Below are 12,066 nucleotides of genomic sequence, written 5' to 3'. Positions count from 1 at the left end.
TCATTTTTAGTAGGAGAGCTTCTAGAAATCTAATTGTGCTAAATTTTGCCTTGTTTTTACTCCTGAACTTATTTCTCAGGAGGGCAAGGAATCACACGAGGACTACTGCTCTGAACTTCCTAAGAGTGTTCTGAAGGGAACCCTGGACACAATTACATGAACTCCTCATGTTTTTGGAAAGAAGATTTCAAAGGGGGAAAATGTGCATTTCAAATGTTCCCATGTGGAGGCACTAAAAGGGAAATGGGGTATGAAGCACTCTGAATATGAGAATTATAACAAATGCTCTGATGATAAAAAAGACAAGGGGCAGGTGTCTCAGGAGAACCCCGTGGTAGTAGAGTGGATCCTGTGAAGTTGGGTGGGCGAAGGGCACGAGCAGAGGCCAGAAGGAGACCACACCCCAGGACACATGGAGAGAGGCAGCCTGAACCTGGAAAGGAAGCGGAAGGAGTCAGAGGCCAGGAGGAGCTGAGGTTTTGGAAGCAGTCAGGACGGCACATGTTTTGTGTTTAATGCAAAGAACTCCACTGGCGTGCTAAGCTCTGTTCTACACACATATCTGAATGTGTCTGAACATCACAAAAGCAAGGTACAACTATTATCCCCATTTCACAGGTGGGGCGAGGGAGGCGCGGACAGTTAAAGCAACCTGCCCATCGTCAGACAACTTGAAAGTGGCAAAGTCACAGTTCAGAGACTGTGCCCTGAACCTCCACTTGCTGCCTCCCTGTTAGTTCATCCATTCTGAGCTCTACCAGAAGCTCTGGTAGAATCCTCTGAGGGTGTGGATTGTGTTCTGCTCACATCTGTAATCCCAGCATTTAGCTCAATGCCTGGTGTGCAGCACACACTCCAAGTTTGTTGAATTGAGCAAGTGTAATGGGTAGGATGAGCCCCTCCTGTGTCCTATTTTTTTAAAGATTTTATTTGTTTATTTTAGAGACAGGGAGAGAGCTGGGGGAGGGACAGAGGGAGAGGCAGAGAGAGAATCTCAAGCAGACTCTGTGCTGAACATGGAACCCAACATGGGACTCAGTCTCACAACCCTGAGATCATGACCTGAGCCGTAATCAAGAGTTGGATGCTCAATCAACTGAGCCTTATAGGCACTCCACCCTGGGTCCTAATTTTGCCAAGACCTCCAAAGCACAGATAATGGATAAGTATTATCTACTGTCTAAAGAGAAGAGCTGGCCATGTCCACCTTAAGCATAGAGGAGGTCAATCAAGTCCAGCAACCATCTATGCATATGGCTTGTGGCTCTTAGGAGAGAAGGATTTCCTTGGAGGGAGTATGTAAGACTAGGACCACTGTGGCCCTCCCCTCCATATTCTCTCCCTGTCTCCCCACCCTCCCCACAGCCACCCAGGATACGCTAAGAAGAACCCTAAGGAACTACTGGTGGAGATTAGAGGATTTTTTTAGGAAAAGGGGGCTGACACCTCACTTGCTGGCCAGGTCCTGGCTCATTTACCCAAACTCTCCACTTCCCCCACTGTGGTGGCTGGATGAGCACAGGAGGGCTCCTGGGAGAGGGTGAAATATATAGCCCTTGGGTTTTCAGGTCATGAGACGGGGGTCTGATGCTCCCTTGAAGCAGCCTAAAGGCACAAGCTGGCTGCAGGTGTCTGGGAGAGGAGAGAGGGCAATGGGAGGAATGCCTGTGATGCCCCAGTGTGCAAAGGACCACAGCCAAGAGGGCTGCCAGCTGCACCAAAGGGAGCCCAGCAGCAGACTACAGAGAGGAATCGCTAGGAGCATCCTATGAGGCCCTCTAAACACACATTGCCCCTGCTGGACAACAGGGTCCTCCTGAAGAAAGCCACGTGCACCAGGAACAGAGTGGGTTAGGGCTGGGGGGATGCAATAGTGGTGGGGAGGTGCACCTAATGAACACACAAAAGGGTCCCTTGGATAAGGTGTGCAAAATGTGCACACCAGCGGTGAGGGGCAGCACTGCACAGCTCAGAGGAGAGTCTAGAATCATAGGCCCCTTTCCCTGGCCCCAGCCATGGCTCTGGAGGAACCAGAAATAGCAGAGATAGCACAGGAGAGGCAGAAAGAAGAGACAAGTCTGATCTGAGCTCAGGGGGTGGATTGGAGGGAATGGAAAGGCTGCTGCTGGATGGAGGGAGTTAACTTTGGATTGGATCATGTGGACTTTCCGATGCTTATAAGTGACCAGCACACGGGCAGACCTGCCCAAGATGATACCAGGAGTGGGCAAGAGGGGAGTTGATGGAACAGGCCTGAGGGAGGCCATGAGGGGAAGAACACAAAGCTACTTCCTGACTTCATCCTACCAGATCCAGCCTCTTCAATGACCTGTCCCATGAGGAAGTGGCAGGAATGTTAATAGATAACACTGAGTTTTCCAACTCTAAGATAAACCTTTAAAAAAAATTTTTTTTAGTATTTCTGAAATCCAATGCCTTATAAATCCAAGTGCACATTTATTATTTTTCCCCCTGAAAAATGTTTTTTGAGTTTATGTGGTCTTAAAATATATTGCATGTTGGAATTGAGACAATTTTGTAATAGTAGAGCTGTTTCGAGGTTTTATAGGTTTGTAAGTGCTCTCACTTGCCGTGATTGCAAGTTCAATGTCACTCTCTGACCTTCTGGTTCTAAGAAGTTGTGTTGTCCAGCCTGGGTTGGGGTGTCAGAAGAAAGATGGGTTAGGAGTGTACAGTGATTGGCCTGAGACCATAGGCAGAAAGCACAAGGATCGCCCACCCATGTTCCTGGGAAAAGATGTCTGGGGAACCACAGTACAACCCAACGTTTTGAAACCAATGGGTGTGAGATGGGGGGTGAGAATCTCATCTGGAGTAAAGGGTTGGCTACACAGGTTGTTAGAGTGAGTTTTAAGAGATTTTTAAAGGAAAGAATCTTAATTTTTTTTTTAAATATCCATTTATCTGTCAGTGGATACTTAGGTGTGCCCATGTCTTGGCTATTGTGAATAATACTGCAGTGAACATGGGAGTGCAGATATCTCTTCAGGATAGTGATCTTGTTTCCTTTGAGTAGATACCCAGAAGTGGGATTGCTGGATCATATGACAGTTCTATTTTTATTTTTTGGAGGAACCGCCATACTGTTTTTCACAGTGACTGCACCAGTTTGCAATCCCACCAACAGTACAATAGTTTCTCTATTTTGAGGATAACGCGGGGGTCATAGTAAATAATGAAGGTGAAATGAAAAGTTCTGCTATTACAGGACCAGTCGCAAAGGAGTGTGCAGACTTGTGGCCCAGGATTGCTTCCAATGCTGGCAGAATTGCATGATTCTTTGGTGTATTTGTTTTAAAAAAAATAAAAATTATTTGTTCTCAGGAAAAAAAAAAAAAGGGTCCCCTTTCTCCACATCCTTCCCAATACTTTTTATCTTTGTGAGGTGATGTTAACTAAACTTATGGTGATAATCTTTTTGCAATATATATGCATATCAAATAATCATGTTGTACATCTTGGAATAATATATTATATGTCCAGTATATCACAATAAAACTGGAAAAAATAAGCTATGGCAACAAAAAATTTTTTTAAAAGACTAGTAAGAGCCTTTGGTTAATTCTATGGACAAAAAGAGAAGCTAAGGAGACCAAGATGGTATAGATAGGCACAACTACATAAATTTAGCCTAAGAAAAAATTAAGCTGAACACTGCAAAATAGGGTTAGACAACTTGTTTGAAGTCTCACGACTAATAACCAATAGCATGAATCCCCTCCATTTTTTCTTCAATTTTATCCCTTAATGCATAGTCTTCAAAAGGAAAGGAGTAAGACAAAGGAAAATAAAGCTTAGGATGCTCAAGAAATAGCAGATCAGATCAGAGATAAGGCCTTCTGACACTGCCACTCTTCTTGTTGGGGCCAATGACCTACCTTGCCATTGTATGACACAGGACTTCATGCTGAGCCTCGAGAAGATTTAAGCCTGTCAGCATGGTGCCTTGGGCAATCACCGCCAAAGGGACCTGTTTGTTCCTATTAAGCTGCCTCTACTACATAAGTTTTGCCTTCCCCAGATCAGAGAATCCAGGAAGAATTTAGAGGCAGATTCCAGAACGCTTGTCATAATCTTTGAGATGTCATGGGAAAGAGGATTTCCCAAATTTCAAAAAGGAAACAGAAGGATTGTTATTTCCTGGCAAAATTCTAGAATTGAATATTAAACAAAGGAACTGAGGCTTCTTAGAAAAAAAGGATCTGAGAATCCACAGCAGCAACTCATGCAATACTAACCTCATTATTTTTTCACAGCATTAGTATCCTAGCATGTAAGGGATTTCACAGAGTAAGGCATTGGATACAGCTTCTTTTTTAAAAAGGCAGGAATATATATTCATTGAATGAACTACAGTTTGGTAAACTCATATGTGATTGAAAGCCTGTACCCAAAGAGAAAAAACTCCTGTGAGTAGATATTAACAAATCATTGTTGAAAGAGAGGATGTATTTATTTATTTATTTATTTATTTATTTATTTATTATTTATTTATTTATTACTTCTTATTAATGATTTGAGGCAATAGAAAAGAAATATTTGTGGAATTCCCTAACATTTCTGACAAGACTATGATTATTTGGGGGAAATAACAGATGTATGATCTTTATTTGTGGGTAAGGATAATTAAAAAGCCTTGTTTATCGAAAACAATGGTTTGTAGAGCATCCTAATTTATACCCTAAATCTTGTTTTGAGCGATGGGAGCAGGGACTTCTGTGCTGCGGATACCACTTTTAACTATCCCAGGTGTTTGGATGGTACTTTATGGCTATTGCTTCATAGCTGTAAAATTTGTATGAGATTCAAAGTATCATCTGATCAATCTTTGTGTCACTTTTGATTGTTTCTTCTAGCTAAACATTCTAAATTCTTTTAAGGCCCAGTATGTCATGACATTCAGAGTTTTAGTTCCCTATGCTCTGTTCACTGAACATGGTCTATCTTATCAACGTCCTTAAGACGCGACCCCTGATTATCAATTCCAATATTCCAGGTAATTTTTAATCACCAAAGAGCACAGTGTAATGATGTCCAGCCTTGATCTAGAAACTATTCTATTAAAATCTTCTAATACACATCAATTCCTTAGTGCATGCTTCATACATTCAGTTTCTACTGACTTGTAAACTAAAATCCCTGGCTTTTGCATTTGAACTGCTGTTGAAACCAGTGTTCTCCCTTTTGTTCCCATTGATATTTTGGAAACTGAATGCATGGCTGTACATTTATTCCTGTTACATTTTCATTTACTCATTTTAGCTTAATACGTCAGATAAAAGTTTTTAAAAATTTAAATGTATCATTAGTGTGTTAGCTTAGGACAAGTCATTTAGTAAATTTAATGAATTTACATTCATTCACCAAAAATATGAGTGCTTATGAGATGCTGGGCACAGCAGAAGCAACAAATATTAAGTTATGAGTCCCAAATGTTTATAATCTGCCATAGAAACAATATCTTTTAGAAGAAATGATTAAGGAATTCTAGATGGTGGGAGCACATTCCTACATCCAGCAGATTTCTCTCCATGCATCACTTTTTGGGGAAGGTTGTCCAGAAACAAGCCACCAAACATCCCCTTGCACCCTGCTCACCAGCTCCCAATCCTGTTTATTGCAGATAAAGATTAGGCTCACATTTTCCTAATAGTCTAAACAAGCCCCTCAGAAACTAAATCTTCAAATTACTCCAGTCATATCAAATTTCTTGGATGCACATGTCAGCTCTCATCCCTTTGATGTTGGTGGCTTGAACTTTCTGCCCTGCCATTAATTCATCACCTGTATTAATAAATAAAGAACAGCCAGGCATTTTAGCAGGAGCAAACTCCTCAGAGTGAAGAGGACTGGTTTTTCCTAAAGCCTAGCTGTGTGATCAGAAGCAAGTCATGACACGTCTCTGAGCTTTGTCTTTGCCTCTCTTTCAGTGGAGGGGCTAGATTTGAAGTATACATGTCATTACCACAGGATTAGCAGAATCATTATGATTCTTCCTTTTTCATGAGAGATATTAAAGTTCTCCAGTTTGGGAACAAAGAGAAAAATGATTATAGTTGGACCAACATTTGTAAAGAAAATAGTCATGTAACCACTGGGAAAGTCTTCTGGAATTGCTGCAGATGCTCAGACTGAAAGTTCAATGCCAAAGCGAGCTCACTGATCTCAGGTTGTCAGCTCAGGACCGGAGGGTCCAGGGACTCCGTCTGGATGGCTTCTCTCTCCCAAGCCTGTAAAGCATAAATGCCACCTGCATGATGAGTGGTCCTGCCTTGTCCTGCCTCCTAAAGAGCAACATGGAGAACCTTCCCCAAGGAGAACACGGAGCTCAATGAGGTCACTATTGAGTCTAGGAGTCCAGCCCTGCCTTCTGTCCCACTGGAAAGGCCAACCCCAACAAGACCTGAGAAACAGGGACACACATCTTTGGAGCTCTTTCAACTCTGTCTTAGGTGAACCTATCAGCTACCCGATTACTTTCATTTTAAAAAATTTTTATTTAAATTCAATTAATGAACATATAATGTATTACTGGTTTCAGAGGTATAGGTCAGTGTTTCATCAGACTTTATAACACCCAGTACTCATTACATCATGTGTAATAATGTACTTAATGTCCATCACCTCGTTACCGCAGCCCCCTACCCCTACCCCTCCAGCGACCCTCACTTTGTTTGCTATGATTAAGAGTCTGTTATGGTTTGTCCTCTCTGATTGCATCTTATTTTTTCCTCTCTTGTCTTCCTTTTGGTAAGGACAAGAATGCAGATTGCCATCACCACCGTCACCACACCCAATCCCCCCGTGAGCCGATAAGGGCTTACAGTGTAAGTGGTGGAGAACACCCTGCCAGGCCCGAAGGAAAGGAGCTCTGATGTTGAGTAATGGCAAGAAAAGCAGAATGTTCCTCTGTCCCCTCTCCCTTTATCCCCTCCCAGGAACAGGCTACAAGTTCATATCAGCACACTGACCTGCCAGCAGTGCTCACCAGCGGTCACTGCCCTCCTCTCTCCCTCCTCCACACCAGTTGACCTCAGAGGCCTTGAGAATTCTTTTCACGAGCATGGGGACACAGCTAACAAGAAAGTTGATCCAGTAAAAACAGAACCAAACCTGAAGTGTGAGTTTGAGTTTGCTGCTGCTCAGCACACAGAGACTGCAGCGAGTTCATGGATAAGTCGAGGTGAATATGGCACTCACAGCAAGACCCCTCTATGAAAGCCCCAAACCTTACCCTTTGTGATCATCATTACCAATGACAGTTTAATGCTACCTCTTTCCTGGAAAGACATTTATCATGTTCTGAAGAATCTGAATTAACTTCTAGAAGCATACAATGCCATCAAGAAAGCAAAGGATAGCTTTTCGTGTCCAAGCCCACATGGCTGTCTTGTCCAGCCTTCCTCTCCAAAAGCAAAGATGGATTGGGGGGTGTCAGAAGGCAAGACCACATTCTCTCTACACTATTATCCTCCTTACGAAATGGCGGTTGTCTTAAGATGTCAGTGCGCCTCACTGCCCTCTCCACTGCCTTGGGCCAGTTTGAGAGTCAGGCTCAGAGCATGCAGAGAAGTGATGAAGGGCGTGTCCTCCGGAGCTGGTCCATCTGGCTTCTACTTCAATTCTCTCTGTGCCTCAGTCCTCTCATCTGTAAAATGGAATAATAATAGTAATAGACCACCCTTTATGCAATTAAATATGTAAATACTGTTGTTCCTGACATATCTCGATCAGGCTTCTGTCTTTATCACCCTCTGAACAGCTCTGGGTAGGGGCACCAGCAATTTCCCAGGGAAATTTCTTAAGCTTCACTGTATCTGACCCATCCCCCCCCTCATTTGACAGAGTCAACCATTCCCTCTTTCTTGAGCACTTTCTCCAGAATACTAGTTTATTCTGATTTTCCTTCTACCTCATCAGTTATTTCTTTGCCTCCATTCTGGATTCCTCCTCATTTCCTAGACATTGGCATGCCCAGAGCTAGGGCTGGGGCTTCCTCTCTGACCCAGAGAACTGAGCTCACACTCAGTTCACCTGTTTGGTCTGTGACTCTACATGCCACCTCTGCCCTCTTTTCTTTCCCCAGTCTGGACTCCTCCCTCGAACTGCAGACTGACACCCCGAAGTCCAACTCAGGAGACTCTCAAAATCAATGATATCCATAACTGAGGTTCCCATCCCACTTCTTTCCCCAGTTTCCCCAGCAACTCCTCTCATCTCAATAAATGCCAATTCTACCCTTGTAGTTGCTCAGGATGAAATGCTTGGAGTCCTATTTGACTTCTTTCTCCTTTTCACCTACCACAGCCAATCCATCAGCAAACCCCATGGATGCTCCCTTCAGAATAGAAGCAGCTCCTGACCACTTCTCCACACTTTGGCTGCTGTCCACACAGACCACAGCCCCCTGCCCCTCTTGCTGGGACTATTTATTGTGCTAGCCATGGAATTTGTCCCTCAATTTTCATGCCAATGTTCTCCAGTCTTTTCAACATGGCAGCTGGAGGCTGCTTTATTTATTTATTTATTTATTTATTTATTTATTTATTTATTTAAGAGCGAGCACAAGCAGGAGGGACAGAGAAAGGTGGAGAGAGAATCTCAAGCAGACTCCACATATGAATGGAGCAGACTCCACTCCACTGAGTATGGAACCTGATGAAGGGCTCAGTCTCATGTCCCTGAGATCACAACCTGACCTGAAATCAAGAGTTGGACATTTAATCAACTGTGCCATCCAGGTGTCCCTGGAGGCTGTTTTTAAACCAAGTCATTCCTATGGTCAAAGCTCTCTGGTGAATTTCTCATCCAAGTTAGATTTCAAGAGGCTCTAGACACTTTCTCTCCCAACCACCTCAGACCTAAGGTGCTACTCTCCCTCTTGCTCATACCACTCCTTCTTTCCTGGCTTTTTCTCAGGTTTGCCAATCGTGCTCCTACCTCAGGGTCTTTATACTGTGGTTTCCTCTGATTTTGTCATGCTCACTTACTTCCTTCAGTTCCCTGCTCAGATGCCAGCTCACCAATGAGGGCAAAATACAGCAACATCTACCACCTGCATTGTCTGTTCCCCTCAACTTCCTTTTTCTCCATAAGACTTAATACCATTCAATATACTCTATTTTTTTTATCATTTATTTGTACATTGCCTGGAAATCTTAAATAGAGTGTTGTGCCCATAAAGGCAGAGGCTTTGTTTGGTTCACTGCTATAGAGCATAGATCAATCAGTGCCAGGCACACAGGGGTGGTCAGTAAGTACTTGTTGGTGAATGAATGAATGAATGAAACTTATTTATAACAATAATTGACACATAAGAGGTCAAGCATCATATAAATGAATGAATAAGTAGCATGTAGATTGGCTCATAGGAGGCACTCAATAAATACTTGAGTGAATGAATTAAAGCATCTAGAATAGTAGTAATACACAGTAAACCGTAACAAGCTGTTTGTTATTCAGATGTCAAAATTTCATCATCAAGGATTACTCCTTTCCTCCTTTTCCCCATTCTCTCAAAGAACAAAAGAAGCTCCTAATTTGGCATTGAGAAGTCACTTCAGCCCATTCCTGAGACTTCCTCATCTCATGAGGCCTTAGGATGGGAACTGGGAATGCACAGACCCTACATGGATTGAAGCCCTTTCTTGTATGTCACACAGAGGCTTCCATGATTCTCGTCTATTCTGACTGGGGACCTCTGAATATTTGGGGGTTAACAATATCATCTGCTATTCCCAGATGTGACATTTTCATACCATCAGATCAAGGAGCATGAGGAAGGGACATAAGTCTCAAGACATAAAAACTTTGTGCCGTGGGTCTTACTGAAGGAAATGCCACCACTCAAGAGGTTAAACTTCAGACCCTGAAACCATTTAACTAGGATACTTGAATTCATAAAAATTGTTAGGCCTGCTCCAAGGATTTATCAGCTATTTGCTTGTTAGTGTGAATTCTTTCACTCAGCCTTTTCCCTCCAAACTCCTAATTGATGCCAGCCTGAAGTGAAGGATGGGAGTTTTTGCTTGGGATAGAAGAAAGATGGAGGGAGAGGAATTTTATAGCCAAGTCACCAGGGGAAAGAACAGTGGAGGCGTTGTTGCAGATATTTGGGTCTTAGAATGACAGAGTAAAGCGGCTAGAAGCACAGAAGTTTGGGGGTAAGGATGGGATCAAATGTAAATTTTTCCCTAAATGAAAACCAGGCAGCACCCATGTTGACTGTGCTCCATAGTATGAGGCCAGGAAAACCAACTCTCATGACCCTGTTCCAGGGCAATGGTTTGATGCTAATTCAGTTAGGCAGCTGGAACCCAAGGGAAACCTCTATGTAAATGTTCCTCTAAACTTATTTTTTCTTTTTACTTCTTTGAAGAGTGTCAGTTTACAAGACTATGTCAATACTCAAGCAATCCAACTGAAGCATCTAAGTGTACGGTGCTGTGTGGCCAGGAACTGGCATTGATTCAGTAAATGCACAGGCCTGGCAGCCATTTGTCCTCCTCTTTGCTACTTGCACAGACATTTTATTAATTCTGCAGGCATAGCGTGTCAGCTCTGAAAATATCAGCTCTCATCTGTAAGTAGCACTCCTGCACCCTTGGCTTGACTCTGCAGCCAGAGGGATGTTTAGGAAGCATCTGCTATCCTCCTCAAAGATCACGGGAGTGTTCTTTCCCCAAGGAGCTATATGAATAAAGTTATACAGAGGAACCAAGTTTCAAGAAAACTCACCAAAGGAAACCTGAAAGTCGATCAATTATGGGGCTTGTTTCTAATGTTTATTTACAGACTCTCAGTTACTTGATGGGTAGTTTATAAGACCAAAGAAACTTGAAGCAAAAATGATAACTTGCCAGGGCTGCTTAGAGACCTGTCATGCCCATTCGGAACCTCAGAGAACTTAAAGTCATTAATATAAACCTTTGCCAGATCCTTCAATGTCCTCTGCTATGTGCTAGCCACGTGGTCCTTGACCCTACCCTAAGGCATTCCTGCCATGGTGATGAGCCCTCACAGCACTGAACCCATGAGTCCATTCTTGGTTAACTTTACCTGTAAGAAAATTCCTTATAACTGGCAATAACAGGCAACTCAAATTAATGATACATTCAAATTTACAAAATTAATTATGATTTTTTTTATGACAGTAGGGATGGTCCTAACTACTCCCATTTTGGTTCTTACAAATCCAAGACAGTCACTGCTGATAAAATCCAAGTCTCAGTGTCTACGACAGTGGCCTCTCAGCTCTGTGTTAGATGCTGTGAGCCTGTACAGCAGGCAGGGCAATTTGATTCTGTTAGCGATGCGATTACTAACAGTTACCAATGATGTAGTACTTATTACGAGATGGGCATTACGTTTGGTGTTGGCATATAGGTGGATCATTCCATTCTTACCGCAGTTCTCTCAAAGAGATGACATTACCTCCATTTGCAGATTAAAAAAAAAAATAAAAACAAACAAACATCTAACTGAGGTTAGATGACAATATGAGTCAGTAGCAGAGCTGAGAGTTGGACCCTGGGGGGTTGGATTTCAAGCTCGGCTTCCACCCATAGTGCTCCCGTGGAAAGTGGCCCTACCCATAGCTACTCTGCCTGGACCCTTCAGGCCTGGGCCAGATGACAGCAGCAAAGGAGAGTTCTCAGCTGACCATGGAATGGCCCGGTGGCAGCCAGCACAAAGTCATTTCCCTTCTGATTTCAGCCTTGTGGAAAAGTGACCCCAACTGTCAATGCCTAAAAGAGATTCCAAGAAAGCGCTAATATGCCATGACATTTCTGGATTCCCTTAAAACTTGTGATGCATACCTTTATCTTTTATGTAACATTACATTATATAACAACAGAATAGCAGACTTCCCAAGTTAGTGGGGACTTTGCAGATCATTTAGTCCAGGCTTTTCCCTGATGTAGCTGTTGGGAATAACCCTACAAGGAACTAAAGGTTTATGAAAAACAAAACAAACATGAATGTGGGTGGCAGGGATGGAATAGTTGCTTTGGCTGTTCAGCACCTTTGGGAAGACAAGAGAAT

The 12,066-nt window shown here is 42.9% G+C and overlaps 2 long non-coding RNA genes across 2 annotated transcripts; one reads left to right on the top strand and one right to left on the bottom strand.

Moving 5' to 3' along the window:
- Positions 1-267: 267 nt before the first annotated feature.
- Positions 268-4,121, bottom strand: LOC140604771 (uncharacterized). Its single transcript, XR_012007585.1, has 2 exons — positions 3,900-4,121; positions 268-433 (listed from the first exon to the last, which is right to left on the bottom strand). It is a non-coding gene; the product is annotated as an uncharacterized lncRNA (long non-coding RNA).
- Positions 4,122-6,293: 2,172 nt separating this feature from the next.
- On the top strand, positions 6,294-8,321 carry LOC140604770 (uncharacterized). Its single transcript, XR_012007584.1, has 3 exons — positions 6,294-6,473; positions 6,777-7,204; positions 8,108-8,321. It is a non-coding gene; the product is annotated as an uncharacterized lncRNA (long non-coding RNA).
- The last annotated feature ends 3,745 nt before the right edge of the window (positions 8,322-12,066 follow it).

Source organism: Canis lupus, chromosome 15 (genome assembly GCF_048164855.1).
Source record: "Canis lupus baileyi chromosome 15, mCanLup2.hap1, whole genome shotgun sequence".
NCBI lineage: Eukaryota > Metazoa > Chordata > Mammalia > Carnivora > Canidae > Canis > Canis lupus.
The sequence above is the reverse complement of the archived record's forward strand: the minus strand, read 5'-3'. Positions and strand labels throughout refer to the sequence as shown.